Below are 13,630 nucleotides of genomic sequence, written 5' to 3' on the forward strand. Positions count from 1 at the left end.
GATGCTTGTTTTCGATTTGTTCTTGAACCTTACTACTCTTATATTGTCTTATATCATGCTTTTATTGGAACCCATGGTGACGATGACTTCGATTATGAACTAATCATTATTGTGGGATACTAGCGGATTTATTTATGTATTTCTTTAGTTAAATTGTTTTGATACCTGTTAGGCACAAAACACACGCTAATAATTCATGCAAGTATACGCGTTCGCAAGTAGTATAAGATATAAATCAAATTCGTTCCCACAGAGACTGGTTTAGGTTAAGTTCAATTTATGCACCTATGCAACAATGTATGGTTATCGCTCAATGCTAAGAAAAAAACAAATTAGGCTTTGATTAAACTAAGAGATCAAACTAACAATTATAACTAAGAGAATTGAACACTTAATTGACACTTGAATTAAAAATATTAAACACACATGAGATCATAACTTTATTACTACTTCCTTCAATAGTTATCGTTATTACCTTTAGCATGAAATGGTGATGATATTAATCGAATAACATGAAACTGATAAAAGCCAACTTTCATTGTACTAATACAATGCTACCAAACATCCACAATTAAGATAGAAGTTGAATACGCATCAATTATGTTGAGACCCTATATGTCTACAGAATTTGACAACATAACGATTTAAGCTCAAGTTATTCCTTATGATTACACAGGGCAAGTAAAACGGTTCGAGTTACCCACTAATCATGCATACACATACATGAACCTATGCTAGCATGGCAAGTTCTAAACCTCAAGATCCACCGTCGCTTCACAACAGATTAACAGCCTATCTTATATGTTTGTGACGCACAAAAGACGAAGAAGCGTAACCTATGCTAGATATCATACAATCATCACACACTAAGGTATTAAACAACTAACTAAAGAAATCTTTAGTAAATTCGTTACGACCCCATGATCACGATTAGCCCATGATAGAACGCATCGTCACCATGGGTTCATATGAAAATATGATAATAACACACAAGATAAACTAATAAAAATACTTATTAAAATAAGAGTACGTCACAAGAGGAATAAGGTTCGAAGTAAAGAAAACTAGCATCCACTGATACAACGAATAAAAGAATTATAAGAAAACATATGCTTCCTCTTCTTCGTTGTTATGTGCTAAAACGGTCTTCTTCCTTCTCTCCTTGCTCCTTACTTGATACCACACTCTGTGAAACGTCTCTAAAAACTACTTATATAGATGACCACATGAACCAACTGTCTCAGAAGTCCAACAGAATAAGGATTATAAAAAATTAGTATTAAATTTCTTGCCCCTGAGCAGCCGCCCAGCAATCCTGAGCGGGCGCCCAGCATCCTGAGCGGGCGCCCAGCTTTCCTGAGCGGGCGCCCAGCATCCTGAGCGGCCGCCCAGCTTTCCTAAGCGGGCGCCCAGCTGGTTACTGGAAAAAATCCTTATTCTGCTCCCAATTTCTGCTGCGTTCTGCTCCTAACATCCCACATCCAATGCCGAGCACTCCCCTATGCTTATTCCTAATGAAATCTCCCCATAAACGCAAGTTATACCCTGAAATGCACGAACACTAGAAAAACACATCAAATACACAAAATACCTGATTTCAAGATATCAATTCAAGCCATTATAAGACGTTCTAAGTGGTATAAAATGCCACTTATCACACCCCCAAACTTAAATCGATGCTTGTCCTCAAGCGTCACAGACTCAAAAGCAAAACAAAAACATGCATGAATGCAATCTACATGAAATGCAGCGATCCCCCTTATAATGACTAAACCAACCAACTCAAAACATCTCAACAAATGCAATTAGGAGAATAAAGATCAATCAAATCAAGCAAACTAATATACAACTAGAAACGTGATGTGTGCAGATGCTTAACAGATATGCTTCGAAACTAGATCAATTATCATAACTCGATTATCCTCAAGGCAATCACATGATTATACGAAGAATAAATTCTAGGCACAAAATGACTTTTAACACTTCAAGATCACTGGAGCTTATTACGGAATCATGCTTTTATTCAATACAACAACAAATGCTTATTTGACCGTGCAATGAGTGAGGTCCACAAAAGATTTATGCAATGGCATCCATTTAGCGAGCGTTAAGTTAGTGGATCCCAGACTATAAAAGCCTTAGGTCACTAGGCACAAAGTCCCCTAAGAACTTAATAACTCGAATACCAAAGAGCCCACTCGAGATCAATTATGCATTAACTCTTTATATTTTTTTTTCCTCTTTTTTTTTCTCTTTTTTTTCAAATTTCTGAGCAAGTGTGTTTCGCTCCATCTTGCTCAACCCTAGACTACTCGCATAAAAATATGAGCCGGCTACTAGCCATTTGACGTCTAGCCACAATTAGCAATGTATTCCAATTTTTACTCCAATTTTTTCTTTTCATGCCTTTTATCATTAAGAGCCTATCATAAATTCTAAACATAATCAATAGATTAACCTCAAAAACCATCAAACCATGACAACCATCTTGTCCTTAAGCATACTCTAAAACTTAGTAAAATTACAAGTGTTTCTAGCATACATGTCAACCTACAAGACTCAATCATCACTCTAACGCTATCACTACACTTGCATCAATATCACAAATCAATCGGTAAAGCAACACAAAAGTGTAAGTCATATGTCATAGCCTATTTGTATATTCGAGGATTTAATTCAACTCAAATAAGAATGTAATAAGTAAATAGTGGATCTACCGTCAAAGAGATCTCGCAAAGTAATATCTGTCAAAGGATTCAGAGACAAGGTTCATCTACAGACTTGAGGAATTAATTCACTGGAAGAAGTTCAAGAAATTGATCATGCCTCAGTGATATAAATCAAGAGTGTGGATTTAATCAAGTGACAGAGATCTCGTCAGAGTATCATTATTTACAAGGATTTAATCTGAAGAAAATCAAAGTATCAAAGTCAAGACATGAAGAAACATCACGGAAGTTAGTCACTCATGAACCAGACTGTACATCGAGTGTCAACATTGAAGTGGTGGAATTGATTCATAATTTTCAGTGATTTTCAGAAGATATTCAGAAGATTGGTTGCTGCTCAGGATTAGTATTAATTCTCTATTAATTAATTAAGTCATATAATTTAATTAAGAAAATAAATTATATCTGCAAAGATTAATTTATTCATTAATTGAATTAATTGATTAATTAATTCAGAATTAATATTAAGGATTTTTCAGAATTTAAATTGGATTAAAAACAGTCTTAAATCAGCAAGACAATTGAAAATGAACTAGCATGACAATCAGGATTGTCATACCGATTGTCATGCCAAGTCATTTCAATTGTCCTACCGAAAGTTCTACTGGGAAGGAGATAGTCTTGCTAGTTCAACTGATTGTCATATCGAAAGTCATTGTAGTTCAATCAGATTGTCTTGCTAGTTCAATCCATTGTCCTACCGAAAGTCTTGCCAGCTATAGGATTGTCATTCCAGTTCAATTCAATTCTGTTGAATGAATTAAAAAGACACAGAAGCAGCAGAAAGAAATAATCATCAAATACACAAGTCAACAAACAAGAACAGAGCAGCCGCAGCAAACATTTTATTCTTCTCTGCAACTTCAAGATCAATTTCTAGATTGTAAAGTTAAATCCAATCAACTAGAAATCTTTATCTTGTTCTTGTGTAACAATCTAGCGGATCAAAATCCCTAGAACTTAATCTCAAATTACGTTTAGCATTTGAATCTTTTTATTACAAAAATAGAAAAAGTTCATGTCGAATTTATTCTAGATTTGTGATAATTAATTTGAGATTAATTCCTTGTAATCGATACAGTTGTTGTAACACCTTTCAAGTTTAATAATATTTTTATTTAACTTGAATTTTGTTTCATATTTTTTATTCCGCATTTAATTCGATTATTCGGTACTGTTTGTATTCAACCCCCCTTCTACAAACACATTGGGACCTAACAATTGGTATCAGAGCCTTTTGATTAATGAACAAATCAAGATCCTAGACTTTTGTGATTTTTCAACTCCTTGAATTTTTATTCATTCAAAATTCATAATGACTTCACAAAAAGTTGGAACCGTTAAAATTCCACAATTTGATAAAGAGAATTATATTATGTGGAAGAAGAAGATGCTCTTATTTTTACAAGTGGCAAATCCCAAATATTCAAACTTGTTAAAGAAGGGGATAAAAACTCCGATGGTTATTGAACCAGAGGTGATAGTAGATGCTGTTGTGATTACCAAAGCTAGAACATATCCAAAAGAGCCTGAAGATTTTACTCCTGCTGAGAAGGAAGAAGCCTCCTTGGATGCCAACCTTCAATTAATATTAATTGATTCCCTTGAAAAAAGTTTAGACTCAAGTCTCAAAAAAGTTTATTAATATAATAAACACTAATACAAGAATTTACGGGTTGGCTCATTTATGTGAATTCACATAAATTTAATTCAATATTCCTACATATTACTAAGTAAAGTAGCACATGATCATACTTAAGTTTAGACTCAAGTCTCCTGAAAAAAGACCAGAAGTTGTGGTACAATATTCTTGCAGAATGTACACATCGTTGTGCAGCATCTGGACCCTCAAAAAATATAAAACAAACAATCAGTACTACTTATTTTCAGGACAGGGGAACTAAGTAGTACAGTAGTACACACACCAGAAGACTGTCATTATAATATTTCTTATATTTTATACCTCTGCAGTGATTGCATTAGAGTAATTAGCGTTGTACTGCTTCTATATTATACCTGAAATAAATGAAATAAACAGGCTAAGAGTATGACTACATATTACTACGACGAAAAGGAAGTAAAATAATGTATAATTACCTCACATTTGATTCCATGTGATTCCAGGTTGAAGTTGAGGAAACAGTGAGAGAAGTTACGACAAGAAATTGTAGAAGCACATTTTAAGAGTGGACCAGAACATCAATTAAATTTAAATGTGACACAAGGTTGATGGTGCTTCAAGTGCTGTGACAAATAAAGGCGAAAATTTGAGTTATGAAAGTGAATCTGGTAACACACGAGACCGAACGAATACTCTTTGATATGAAAATAAAGGCAGTAATATCGTAGAAAGCATTGTTGATCAATACATTTGTGATTCAAAGGTGCACGAGGAAATTACTTGAAATAGGACTTCTTCAATAGTAAATCCAGATAAAGATTCTGGAATTTGAACTCTACATCACTGATTTTTAAAAAAGTAGTAACAGGATCAGCCGTGGCAGAAGCAGTAACAGTAGCAACAATAATTGTGTAAAGTAAACCTTCAAATTAGCCCTTAATTAGAACCTGAGCTATTACCGGGTCGGGTAATTGACTTAACCCTAATTGAGATAAACAGAGAGTGCCACGAGAAATCGATTGAAAACCCCAAACTATCACAAAACTTAATTAACACACAAACAAATAGAACCCAAATGAGCACTAAATACACACCCACACACAAACAATTAATTTGGGGGAAGAACATACCTTCTAAAGCTTGAGTGTTCTTCTAGTTTGAATTGATTAGAACTTAAATCTTCCAGTTTAAATCGATTTGGTCTTGAATCAAACCAAGGTTTGTCTGAGTGTCTCTCTCGCCTGTCGCGTATTAGAGTGTTTGGTTGTCTTGGTCCAATGATGTCCTGAAATTTTATTTTACTTAGCCTTTTGTTTCTAGTAGCCCGGGCAAAAATAATTTACAAGCCCGCTTCGTTTACAGCCCGCCAATATTTTGAACCCAAAATTTTAATTTTTTTGCAACAGTTTTATAAATTTGTTGTAAAGTGTTTAAAATTTTGTCAAAAATGCACTCTGTTGTAACATTTTTAAAAATATTACAATAGCAATACATTTGTCAAAAGTACTTCACAAATAGCAACGTTTTATGGAAACATTTTGAAATGGGCGTTGCTATAGCCAATCTATGGTGTAGTGATCCTCCTACTACAAATCAATCAAGTGATAATTTTTATTCCTTGGAAGAGCTGGAGCAATTGGAAGATGAGTCAATGGCCCAAATTGTCAAGAGATTCTCCCATGTCAGATTCAAGAGGAATCCCAAGCTTAAGTACAAGTCCAACTACAACAAATTCCAGAAAGGTGGATCTTCATCCTCTAACACCAGCAGTGGTGGATACAAAACAGGGATGGTTGATCGGAGCACCATCAGATGCTATAACTGCAATGAGTTGGGACACTTTGCCACAGAATGTAGGAAGCCAAAGCAAGTAAGAAAGAACTCTGAAAGGGCTTATCTGGCAAAGGGAAGAAGTTGGGATGATACTGACAGTGAAGATGAAGATGAAGGAAATCTTGCTCTTATGGCTATTGATGGAAAAGCTTCATCGTCAAGAATAGAGGTAAAACTTTCTGATGCTGAAATGGTTTATCATCTAAGAGGTAACTTAGATTGTGCACGTCGTGATAATGAACTGTTAAGTTTACAGATCACAGACCTTGAGAAAGAGGTCAATAAATTAAGACTTGTGCACATTAATCAAGACAAATTAAAAGAACAAGTATCTTTTCTAGAGAATAGAGTTGACTGTTATAGAAAACTCGAAACTATTCTCATAGACAAGATCACCGGTCTTGAGACTAAGGTTAGAGCCTACTTCAATTCTTGTTCGAAGGCTAAAGAGTTCTACAGTAAGCAATCTGTTAATCAAACATCTGGAATAGGTTATGATTACAATGTTGCTATTGGAGAATTAGGCATAAACTCCCCTCCTCGTGTCTGTGCTAAAGGGAGGGAAGTACCACATGTGCTTAAGGGTGTTGATGAACCCCTCTATAAACCATCAATTGCTGAACCATTTGATGCGACCTCTTCTGTTATTCAGGAAGAAATACGTGCTGAAGATCATGCTAATGAGAAGGTTGTTTCCAAGTCAAGTGTGTCGAAAGTTCCAGTCAAAGTTGTGAAAGCAACTGAGACTAACTCAGACACACATGAGTTGGATAAAAAAAATGCCATGTCTGCCATGCATAAATTGCCTACTATTAATCACTCTCATAAAGCATATGGTGTTTCTAATTGTATGTCTTGTGCTTTTAATATGATGTATGCTTATTTTAATGGTAAGCATATTTCTAATGATAAGACTACTCCTCGTCAGCATGTGAATAACAAAAAGCATGATAGGTCTAAGACTGCCAGTCCTTCTAAGGCTAGAAAGGAGACATTTGTGCCTAAGCTTAAACAGAAATTTGTTAAGGCTGTTTACAAGGTCAAATGTTCAGTCATTGAGAAAGTTGAGACAATTAAAATTAAAAATGTTGTTTTGCCTGACAGAGGACAGTTCTACAAGTATGCCGGGCCCAACCAAGTTTGGATTCCGAAGAAGGGTTAATCCATTTGTGTTGCAGGGCATTAAAACAGGTGAAACCGGAAGTGTGGATTCTTGACAGTGAATCATCAAGATATATGACCGGAGATAGAGCCCTTCTATCAAATGTGGATTGAGAAAGCTGGCCCCCTGGTTACCTTTGGAGATAACAACAAAGGTTTATCTGAGGGATATGGCTGTTTGCAAGCTGGGAATGTTATTATTGTAATTTTGTATATTGTGCTAGGTTATTATCAGGAAGCAGTATCTAACATATAGCACCAGTGACGAGACTTGAGAATATTACGACATATCAGGCACCTGCTGCACATTACACTTGGAATTGGACTCTAGTAAGATGTGTACAAGTGTACTCCTGGTTGGTGAGTCAAAAGAGGAAGTCAATGCACCTCAGTTCATGGACTTTGCACTTGCAGATCTATTGGACTATGCAATCTCTTCTTCATAATCTCACTTCAGGTTGGTATGAACTAGTGTACTGCTCAAGCAATCGTCATATTTATAACTCTCTAATCACTAGGCACAATCATATTTTTTAATATGTGCAGTGAGTTTTAGGAGTAAATCAAACTTCTTTCTACATTAGTGATTTCTTATTTCTTGTAAAATCCTTTGAAATCACTATTGTACATCATCTCTCTCAAAAGATTAAATGTATAATTTTCATTCATTATAGATCTTAAGTACATTTTATCTCTCTATATTGCCCTATGTTCTGTGACACAGGTTTAGTCTCCAATGGCTTTCTTTCATTGACAGTCATGAGGTTGAAAACCCACAACGTCTATCCCAGACTGTAAAGATAAACACAGAAACAGAACCAGCCAACACTCTCTTACCACTAAATGTAGTATGAATGAGCGTGAGGGAGATAGTGCCTTAGTGCACCACATAAGGAAGGTTCTGTAGTCAACCCAGTAGCTCTGTCTCCTACATAGATGAGTAGTATTTAAACCGAGACAACTGCTAGCCCCCATACATCTTCTCAAAAAGATGTAATGGCTGAAAAGGCACATAAACAGTTACTAGATTCATTCTCTCAACAGGGTGCGTCTATTGAATTTTGCTTGTCGGCCAAGGCATCCGATGTAGTGTCACCACTTCAAACATAAACAATTCTTGATGTACAAGGAGAGGTTATACACACAAAGGATGAATTGACGAAAACAAGAGTTTCGACCATTTTAAGGTCAGATTCGATTGTTCAAGGTTCATTAATGGACCAATTGCCTTTACAGGTGTTAGGAGAGGATACTGATCCAAAAGCCATATGTCAGTGGTCAGTGTCTACCTCCCCAGGCTTAAATCCCCTGGATGCATCTGCGGATAGTGGATCTGACATAGGTGCAGATCGGCAACTTGTTGACAATGATTCAGATATTACCTGATGAGTCACAAGGAAATGTCTTCACAGACATTAGAAGGGAACCTTGATCTTTATGCTAAATTCTTTGGATCATTATTTACTTTCCCAGAATTCAAATCTGGAACCCTAAAAGGGAAACTAGCAACTTGTAAATTATGACTCAGATTTATCTGACGAGTTTAACAAGGATGGGGATTTGCGAACTCCCATTGCACCACCTGTGACCTCCTTAAGGATGGCTAAGGTGATTTTCCTTGCAGGTACAGCTGGAATATGGAGCTATGAGAGGAGTGATACACTTGTGAGAAAGAGTGTAAACACGAGTGGAGAGAAGAGTGAAACTCATATGAGGTACACTAAACAGAATCACACACTCACAGTGAGGAAGAAAGAGAAACTACTTGTTATTTCTTTTCCAACCAAGTGAATATGAGAACTCCTTCAGACGACAGCATACATTCCTTCTTTAAGGGGGAGGTAAAAGCTTAAGTAATAGTTTGGAGGATTCCTCAACTAAGGGGGAGAAATAGCAGGGAGGAAGAAAAAGATCCTACATGTACACTACACCACACCATTGTTGTTTGTAACTACGGATCCTATTGTACGGGAGAGGTGGTAAACACAAGGTGATTTTCTAGTAAGGGAAGAAGCTGTTAAGGGAGTACCATTGGTTTTTATCTGCGGATCCTATTGTACGGGAGAGGTGGTAAATGAAGGTGATCTTCTTTAATCAGTTGATTCTCATAGGGGGAGAAGCAAGACAGATATCCGCTTCTCAACAGGAAATGTGGTTGTACAAATGAAGATGGAACTACTTGAAGATATGTTCAGTCTAGAGGAACATCTACTTGGAATCTGGAAAATGTTAAATCTGGTCCAGAACTTTTCTACTATTTACGTTGTATTTCTTTTTATATCTTTTTCTTATTTGTTAGTTGAGTTATCCTCTAGGTATTTGTGTGTTATTGTCCAACAAACAAATAGGGGGAGATTGTAAGTCATATGTCATAGCATATTTGTATATTCGAGGATTTAACTCAACTCAAATAAGAATGTAATAAGTAAATAGTGGATCTACCGTCAAAGAGATCTCGCAAAGTAATATCTGTCAAAGGATTCAGAGACAAGGTTCATCTACAGACTTGAGGAATTAATTCACTGGAAGAAGTTCAAGAAATTGATCATGCCTCAGTGATATAAATCAAGAGTGTGGATTTGATCAAGTGACAGAGATCTCATCAGAGTATCATTATTTACAAGGATTTAATCTGAAGAAAATCAAAGTATCAAAGTCAAGACATGAAGAAACATCACGGAAGTTAGTCACTCATGAACCAGACAGTACATCGAGTGTCAACATTGAAGTGGTTGAATTGATTCATAATTTTCAGTGATTTTCAGAAGATATTCAGAAGATTGGTTGCTGCTCAGGATTAGTATTAATTCTCTATTAATTAATTAAGTCATATAATTTAATTAAGAAAATAAATTATATTTGCAAAGATTAATTTATTCATTAATTGAATTAATTGATTAATTAATTCAGAATTTATATTAAGGATTTTTCAGAATTTAAATTGGATTAAAAACAGTCTTAAATCAGCAAGACAATTGAAAATGAACTAGCATGACAATCAGGATTGTCATACCGATTGTCATGCCAAGTCATTTCAATTGTCCTACCGAAAGTTCTACTGGGAAGGAGATAGTCTTGCTAGTTCAACTGATTATCATACCGAAAGTCATTGTAGTTCAATCAGATTGTCTTGCTAGTTCAATCCATTGTCCTACCGAAAGTCTTGCCAGCTATAGGATTGTCATTCCAGTTCAATTCAATTATGTTGAATGAATTAAAAAGACACAGAAGCAGCAGAAAGAAATAATCATCAAATACACAAGTCAACAAACAAGAACAGAGCAGCCGCAGCAAACATTTTATTCTTCTCTGCAACTTCAAGATCAATTTCTAGATTGTAAAGTTAAATCCAATCAACTAGAAATCTTTATCTTGTTCTTGTGTAACAATCTAGCGGATCAAAATCCCTAGAACTTAATCTCAAATTGCGTTTAGCATTTGAATCTTTTTATTACAAAAATAGAAAAAGTTCATGTCGAATTTATTCTAGATTTGTGATAATTAATTTGAGATTAATTCCTTGTAATCGATACAGTTGTTGTAACACCTTTCAAGTTTAATAATATTTTTATTTAACTTGAATTTTGTTTCACATTTTTTATTCCGCATTTAATTCGATTATTCGGTACTGTTTGTATTCAACCCCCCTTCTATAAACACATTGGGACCAAACAAAAAGGGATCATGGTATATGCATGAGCTAAATGACATGATAAATAAAGCTATAAAACAAAATAAAAAAAACTATATATGGCAAAAATATGCAATTATATGAACTAAACTATCATTAATATGCAACTACATGACACACACACAAAAAATATTCCTTAACTACCACCCCCAAACTTAATATCTTCACTGTCCTCAGTGAAGGTAGTAGAAAGGAACATATGGTATACCTACTCGGAGAAATCATCATCATCACCCTCAGAGGGTGGAGTATCAGGAGGCGGATAAGCAGAGTCCTCACCAAAAACGGGCCACTGGATGTCAGCTCCAAGGCCTCTGAAAGCAGTCCCAAGTGCAAGGGTGAGCTCCTGAGCGAACCTACTCTGCGACTCATACATCACATCCATCCGCCTCGACAGCCTCCTATACTGGGCATCAGCCATCCCAGCACCTTCCTGAGTTCTAGAAGAGCCTGCCTCATCACGACCCTGACTGGGCCTAGCCATGGTAGCACCAACTACTGGACGTCCTCCTGGAAGATGATATCCCAAACCATGCTCCTCGGGCTCTCCACCCGTCCACTCTTGCATCGCATTCAGAGTCCTAAGTCAATAGGAGCGGCCGGCATCTGCAGCTGCTCGTGAAAAGGCCAATGAACTCCCACTGCTCTGCACAGCTTCGTGACAGTAGATGCATAAGGGATGTTCATGTGCTTCGCCCCCCTCAAAAACTTCAAAATCCCTTGGTAGATGAACTCACCAAGGTCCACATAATACTCCTCATTCAAGATCCCCCATAACAACCTTTCTCGCTCAACTGTAACCTCATGTGCATGCGAAGTAGGCAAAATATTAGCATAAATAAAGTCATTCCATGCACGGGCATACCTATTCATCGCAATCGCCGGAAAAGAATGATACTCGTTAGTTCCCGTCTTGAATTTCCACACCGTGCCCGGCTGGTAAAGAGCAGCACAAATCAAATCCAAATCAAAGTCCGCGGGGGTCTTCTCATTCCAATTCTCCTCCGTGGGCTTCCGTTGTCGCTGCCCAATAACACGGCGAATCACCTCCGGCTGATAATCTACAGTAAGCCCACGAACAACAGTAAACCCATTCTCTTCAGCCTTGGCGTTCGCATAAAACTCGCGAACCACACTAATTGGAACCGCCTTCGGTGACTCACAAAAAGAAATTCACCCTTTCTCCGCAATCATTGGTAACAACTCACCATCCCTCCACGATGGTAAAAATCCCCTCTCCTTCAAAATCGGCTTAGCCAGAAGCCTAGTATACTCCTCCTCATCAGCCCTATCCATCAAACGAGGTCTCGCAGCAGTTCCCCTCGAAGAATCAGCAGTAGGAATGGTGCTACTGCTATCAATAGTTTGGGATCTCTTAGGTGCCATTGAAACAGAGAAAAAGTGTTTAAGAGTTGTGTTTTGAGTGTAGGAGAGAGTTTTAAAGTTGAAAGTATATGGGAGTGTATATGGAGGTGTTGTGTGTATATATAGGGTAGGAATTAGGGTTAAAATTAGAGTAGGAGTGGGGTTTGTGGGAGATAAAACGTGGGTTGTGGAAAAAGAAATCGTGGGTTGTGGGTTTGTATTGTGTTTTTTTTGGATTTTTCTGATTTTTTTTTGGACTTTTTTTTATAAGGCAAAAATTTCTGACAGTCGGATCCTGAGCGGCCGCCCAGCATTCCTGAACGGGCGCCCAAGAGTTTTCTGGAAAAAAAATTTCTTGCCCAATTTTTTCTGATTTTTTTGGTTTTGGATAGGTTACTAACTTCTAAGGGTTCCTATAGTCACAAATCTTGGGTTGCCTCCCAAGAAGCGCTTCTTTTACGTCATTAGCTTGACGCAGAGTACTTTGATCAAGTTGGCAATAAAACGGCACTAACCACTTCCCGGTTTGCCGTGTCCCCATAGTAATGCTTCAATCTCTGACCATTAATCTTGAATGCTTGGCCCAGATCATTCTCAAAAATCTCCACTGCTCCATGTGGAAACACAGTTTTGACAATAAAAGGTCCAGATCACCTTGATTTCAACTTTCCAGGAAAAAGTCGGAGACGAGAGTTGAATAAAAGAACTTGTTGCCCCGACACGAATGACTTATGGGATAGCTTCCTATCATGCCACCTTTTTACTTTTTCCTTGTACATTTTGTTGTTCTCGTACGCTTGAAGTTGAAATTCATCAAGTTCATTTAACTGAAGCATTCGCTTCTTCCCAGCTGTATCTAGATCAAGGTTCAATCTCTTCAACGCCCAATAAGCCTTATGCTCAAGCTCCGTAGGTAAATGACATCCATTACCATAAACAAGTTGAAATGGGAACATCCCAAGTGGAGTCTTGTATGATGTTCTATAATCCCAAACAACTTCATCGAGCTTTAAAGACCAATCCTTCCTTGACGGACAAACAACTTTCTCTAGAATGCGCCTGATCTCTCTATTAGACACTTCAGCTTGACCATTCGTTTGTGGATGATAGGCAATAGCAACACGATGATTCATATTATAGCGCTGCATCATAGAAGTGAACTTACGATTACAAAAATGCGACCCTTCATCACTTATGATTACTCGTGACGTTCCAAACCTTGTGAATATC

This window comes from Apium graveolens, chromosome 7, assembly GCF_009905375.1.
Source record: "Apium graveolens cultivar Ventura chromosome 7, ASM990537v1, whole genome shotgun sequence".
NCBI classification, from domain to species: Eukaryota; Viridiplantae; Streptophyta; class Magnoliopsida; order Apiales; family Apiaceae; genus Apium; species Apium graveolens.